Consider the following 6467-nt stretch of genomic DNA (forward strand, 5'->3'; position numbering starts at 1 on the left):
GCTCTCCTCTTTCACTTTCATCAAGAGGCTTTTTAGCTCCTCTTCACTTTCTGCCATAAGGGTGGTGTCATCTGCATATCTGAGGTTATTGATATTTCTCCCGGCAATCCTGATTCCAGCTTGTGTTTCTTCCAGTCCAGTGTTTCTCATGATGTACTCTGCATATAAGTTAAATAAGCAGGGTGACAATATACAGCCTTGACGTACTCCTTTTCCTATTTGGAACCAGTCTGTTGTTCCATGTCCAGTTCTAACAGTAAATACTGGATTAACTTTAGACTTTGTTAAATAAATACACATATTAAAATGTTTTGGAGGACCACTGAAAGGAAAAAAATAAAATGTGTAATTTCCAAAACAGTAGTGGGGAAAAATATGAGGAAGAAAGAAACCTTGATTGATTATAAAAAAGACAAGAAAGGGAGATCCTCTGGTGGTCCAGTGGCTAAGATTCCTTGCTCCCTCTGCAGGGGGCCAGATTCAAACCCTGGTCAGGGAACTAGGGGCCACATGGTGGGACTAAGAGTTAGAATGCTGCAGCCAAAGGTCCTGCATACCTCAAGGAGGATGGAAGATCCCACGTGCGGCAACCAAGACCCAGCACAGCCAAATAAATAAATAAAAATTTAAAAATAAATTAAAAAGGCAAGAAAGGAGGAAAAAAAAAACACATGACCATTAGCAAGCACCAAATAACATGGTTTATATATATATAGTCATACATTTGTAAATGACTTTTTAAAAAATTCCAGCCACATTGTGTTTTAAGAACCATGACTAAAATATACAGACACAGGAAGCCTGAAAGTAAATGGATGAAAAAGTTAAACCAGGCAAAGAAGGACCAAAATAGAGCTGGTAAATATAATTACCAGACTGATTTGACTTTAAGACAAAAAGTATTACTAGAGATAAAAGAGGACTTTAAATAATAACCACACCCTCCAAGAACTGCTTTAATTTAAAGGCTCTTTAGAGTACATCATGAGAAACCCTGGGCTGGAAGAAGCACAAGCTGGAATCAAGATTGCCGGGAGAAATATCAATAACCTCAGATATACAGATGACACCACCCTTATGGCAGAAAGTGAAGAGGAACTAAAGAGTCTCTTGATGAAAGTGAAAGAGGAGAGTGAAAAAGTTGGCTTAAAGCTCAACATTCAGAAAACGAAGATCATGGCATCTGGTCCCATCACTTCATAGCAAACAGATGGGGAAACAGTGGAAACAGTGTCAGACTTTATTTTGGGGGGCTCCAAAATCATTGCAGATGGTGACTGCAGCCATGAAATTAAAAGATGCTTACTCCTTGGAAGGAAAGTTATGACCAACCTAGATAGCATATTCAAAAGCAGAGACATTACTTTGCCAACAAAGGTCCATCTAGTCAAGGCTATGGTTTTTCCAGTGGTCCTATATGGATGTGAGAGTTGGACTGTGAAGAAAGCTGAGCACCAAAGAATTGATGCTTTTGAACTGTGGTGTTGGAGAAGACTCTTGAGAGTCCCTTGGACTGCAAGGAGATACAACCAGTTCATTCTAAAGGAAATCAGTCCTGGGTGTTCATTGGAAGGACTGATGCTAAAACTGAAACTCCAATACTTTGGCCACCTCATGGGAAGAGTTGACTCATTGGAAAAGACTCTGATGCTGGGAGGGATTGGGGGCAGGAAGAGAAGGGGATGACAGAGGATGAGATGGCTGGATGGCATCACCGACTAGATGGACATGAGTCTGAGTGAACTCCGGGAGTTGGTGATGGACAGGGAGGCCTGGCCTGGTGTTCATGGGGTCACAAAGAGTTGGACACGACTGAGCGACTGAACTGAACTAAACTGAACTGAAAGGCTCTTTGGCATCACCTTGCCAAACAGCTAACTCTCATATCAAACCCGTGAAACAGTCGAGTAAGTCTCATCACTCCTCTTTTACAGATGAGGAAGGAGCCTGCGATTCAGAGAAGTTAGAGACTTGCTTAAGGTCAGACAGCAATCAATATTGATCACAAGTCTTCTGACTCCAGGCTCCGTGCTCTCCCTGTTTAGAAAGGAGAAAATGGGAAACAGCAGGGCAGGGTTGGGTGAGGAACAGCACATAGACAAAGAGGCTTGGCAGGGAGAAAATCCCTGGAAAAAAGATTGGGCCGACACACCGCGGAGGGGAGTGGGTAGAGTGGATTCCAGCCAGTTTTGAAGGGACCCAAAGCTTTGTGCAAGAAGTTTGCACAAGGCCACCTATCTTGGCAGTACTCTGGCGCGGAGAACGGTCCCTTCCAGTGCCCTCGAGCTCGCGCACGCGCAGACACCGGCAGTCGGGCTCAGAACTCCCACGCAGGCGCCGCGTGCACCGTCCACAGGCAGCAGCTGAACGCTGGGCAGGCGCGCTCTCTGACGTCTCCCAACCCACATCCCACTTACTTGGGTCGTTAGCCGTCCGGCCTGAGACCCCCTTCCGTGAAGGTGGACGGAAGGTGAAGGTGGACCAGAGGAAGACAGACACGTGGGAGGGCAGGTCCGGGAGGGCAGGTCCAGGAAGGCAGGAAAACAGTTCTGGTGGGAAGAGAAGAGATGCTCTGATCACCTTAACCGGCCAAGGATGGAGTGCCTGCGGGGTAGGGGGCAGACAGGGTGAGGTGTGAGGAGAAGGTAGATGGGCAGGTGAGTCCAGGCTCGGGACCAGGGGAGTTGGAGGTAGGAGAGGATATTGTGGATTGAGCTGTCTCAACTCTCCTTTGAAAAGAGGTAGAGGTCAAAGTGGTCCTGGTTAGGAGCATGCACTGTGGGGTTGGACCCTGGGCATAGCCCTTCTGCAGCTGCTGATCTACTTTAACCTTTAGGCTGGGCGGGCTTTAAACTCACCTCTAAAACAAGAAACTACTTCTTAGGGCTGCAGAGAAGATTAAATGACAGGAAGCATCCTAAAGGCTGCATGATGCTGAGTACCAGCCGGTCACTCCTTTAACACAATGTACAGGCCCCTGCTACGTGCCAGATACTGTTTATTCTATGTGCTGTGAATACAGCAGGAGAAGAGACGGTGGCTTCAGTCCGCTGAAGGGAGACGAGCAATTTTTTCAGTCTGTCAGGTGGGGAAAAGTCATGGAGAAAAATCAGGCAGAGTGGAAAGAGGGAGTAGGGAGGGTAGTGTGGAAAGGGCTGGGGGAATGGTCAGGGAAGGGCTCCCTGTGGAGTCTGAGCATGATTTGAAAGAATGAGGGAGAGTGGGAGGGAGACAGAGAGTTCTGAGCAGAAGGGACAGCAAGTGCAAAGGCCCTGAGATGGGAACATGCACAGCATTTTGGAAGAACATGGAGGAAGCTGATGTGTTCAGAGCAGAGAGAACAAGGGCAGGGACTGGGGTGAGGGGAGGTGGGGTAAGCTAAGGGTGGGGAGCGGAGAGCATAGGGCAGGGGTCAGAGAGTAAACATATGCAGCCATAGACAAGCATAACCAAAGAGTGGGACTATGTTCCATCATCACTTTGTACATAAAATAAAGGTCCCTGAGGTAGGGCTTTGAAGCCTTGGTTGAGGACTGAGTGGGTGGGGGAAACTTTGGCAGTCTTTGAGTTGAGTCAGGGCACACTTGGATCTCAGTGTTCACAGGTCTCATTCTGCCCTCCGTGGGAAGGAGGCTCTTGGGTGTGGGGACAAGGGCAGAAGTGGGGAGACCAGTTAGGAGGCAAGAAGAGAGGGTGACTCGACCCAGGGAGGTGAGGATGGAGGCGGGGAGCAGCGGCAGATTCTGGGTGTCCTTAGAAGGTAGGACAGATGGGGTTAGCTGATGGACTGCATGTGAGGTGAGGGAGTGAGAGGTCAGGATGTCCCGATGGAGCCGTCCTTCTGGAAGAAGAGCAGGATGGGAGTCTGGGTGAGAAATGTCTGAGGCTGAGGTCGCCTGGGGTGTGAGCATCAGGGGAGTGGGGGTGGGGGCTGGGATTGAACATGGAGAGGAGGAGGAACCAGCAGCAGAGACTGGAAAACAGGCAGGAGGGAGGGAGGAAAACTGAGAGGAGTAGCCTGGAGTCAGGGAGACGGGACCCTGAGGAGACTAAGTAATCAGTGTCCTGCCCCCGAAAACAGAGGCCTGGGCATTCCCTGGTGGTCTGGTGGCTAGAACTCCGCACTTTCACTGGGTTTGATGAGCCTTGAAAGGAAAGCTATGACAAACCTAGACAGCGTATTAAAAAGCAGAGACGTTACTTTGTCGACAAAGGTCCATATAGTTAAAGCAATGGTTTTTTTCAGTAGCCATGTAAAGATATGAGAGTTGGGCAATAAAAAAGGCAGAGCACCGAAGAATTGATGCCTTTGAACTGTGGTGTTGGAGAAGACTCCTGAGATTCCCTTGGATAGCAAGGAGATCCAACCAGTCCATCCTAAAGGAAATCAGTCCTGAATATTCACTGGAAGGACTGATCCTGAAGCTGAAACTCCAATACTTTGGCCACCTGATGCGAAGAACTGACTCATTGGAAAAGACCCTGATGCTGGGAAAGATTGAAGGCAGGAGGAGAAGGGGACGACAGAGGATGAGATGGCATCACTAACTCGATAGACATGAGTTTGAGCAAGCTCTGGGAGTTGGTGATGGACAGGGAAGCCTGGCATGCTGCAGTCCATGGGGTTGCAAAGAGCCAGACATTACTTAGCGACTAAACAACAACAGGGAGCTAAGATCCTGCAAGCTGGGGGCTGAGAACTGGCCAGGGGTGTAGCATCTCAGAGGTCACCTAGAGGAAAGGATCTTTGGGGTGAGGGGAGCCTGAATGCAGTGAGGTCAGCAGAGGTGAAGGTGGGAAAGGAACTGGGATTTGGGGGTGATGAGAAGGGAAGGCATGGCCTGGATCCTTCCTAGAGGCTCAAAAGGAGAATTTTGTTGTTGTTTGGTGTTTCTGTTTTTAAAGATGGAAAAAAAATAACCACCATTTAAGTGCTGATGGGAGTGAATCAGTCAAGAAAGGGAAAGTGTTGATGGCGGGGGAAGTGACTTGAGGAGCGGGGACAAGGCCCTGACACACCATAGCCTGTGTCCTGCCCCCTAGCTCTGTGTCCTAGTTGGGGGGGAGGGCGCTGAATCAGCTGTGGGGGTATGGGGATCGAAGGTGCTCTTTCTGAGTCACAGAATGGGACCTCAGAGGCCGGTGGTGGCCCCAAGTGCTGGCTTTGGGCAGGGCAGACAGGATGGCCTCCAGAGCACAGAGGAGGGTCAGGCTGGGGGTGGGACCACACAGGATGGCGGAGGGGCTAGGAGAGACTATGGATACAAAGGTGACAAGTGGGGACACTTAACAGCATTTCTCTTTATATATATATATTTACTTTTGTTTATATATTAGTTGGCTGCACTGTGTCTTAGTTGCAGCACGCGGGATCTTTAATTGCAGCTTTTGTTATTGTTCAGCCACTAAGTCATGCCCGTCGCTTTGTGACCCCATGGACTGCATCATGCCAGGTTCCTCTGCCCTCCACTGTCCCCTGGAGTTCACTCAAAATTCATGTCCATTGAGTCGGTAATGCCATCCAACCATCTCATCCTCTGCTCATCCTCGCTCAATCCAACCTCTCATTCTCCTTTGCCTTCAATCTTTCCCAGCATCAGGACCTTCAGGTGGGATCTAGTTTCCTGACCAGGGACAGAACCCAGCCCCCCTGCATTGGAAGCATGGAGCCTTAGCCTCTGGACTGCTAGGAAGTGCCAGCATTTCTCTTCTGATGTCCCTATTTGATGGGTAAAATAGGAACAAGTTCTGCTGTAGGGGGTGAGCGGAGAAGAGGTGGCAGAGGCCTGAGGACAGCAGAGAAAGTGTGAGTTAGCATCTGGGAGGGCTGGGGCAAGGGGACTAGAGTCTGATTCTCCAGCAGCGTTGGGGGCCCCGCTTGAGACTGAGGTGGTGCTTTCTGAGTGAGGCCACCAGGGCAGTTGTCGTGTCTCCTTTAGTCACTTTAACTTGTGTTGTCATTTTTCTGAGTGAGTGGCAGAGAGGAGGAGCTGGGAGTGCGCAGAAGGGATGGTTAGAACACTGGACGGTTAAGCTGCAGGAGGCAGGAGAGAGACATCAAGGATCAAAGGACAAAGGGTGATGAGAAGAAAGGACTAGGTCTCACGCAAGGTCCAGAGGAGGGAGCTAGAAAGATGGGTGTGGGCTCTGAAACAGAAATTAGGGAGGGGTGCAGTTGTTGAGGATGACAAAGTCTGGGGGGACCCTGGGCATCAGTGGCTGAGGTTGGGTGAAGGACGAGATAGTGGGAGGCAGGAAGATCAAGGACTCACAGACCAGGAATTAGAGGGATCATCCACGTGGAGGGTAAAACCACCCAGAATTTAGGTGTGTGTTGGACAAAGTGACAGTGAGCCGAAGCTGACGTCTTCAAGAAATAAATAATCAGGACTTCCTTGCTGGCTCGCTTGGAGCTTAGAAGCAGAGCATTCTAGAGAAGAGAGGGAGAATGATTGGGAAGTGGCCAC

The sequence above is a fragment of the Oryx dammah genome, unplaced genomic scaffold, assembly GCF_014754425.2.
Source record: "Oryx dammah isolate SB20612 unplaced genomic scaffold, SCBI_Odam_1.1 HiC_scaffold_21, whole genome shotgun sequence".
NCBI classification, from domain to species: Eukaryota; Metazoa; Chordata; class Mammalia; order Artiodactyla; family Bovidae; genus Oryx; species Oryx dammah.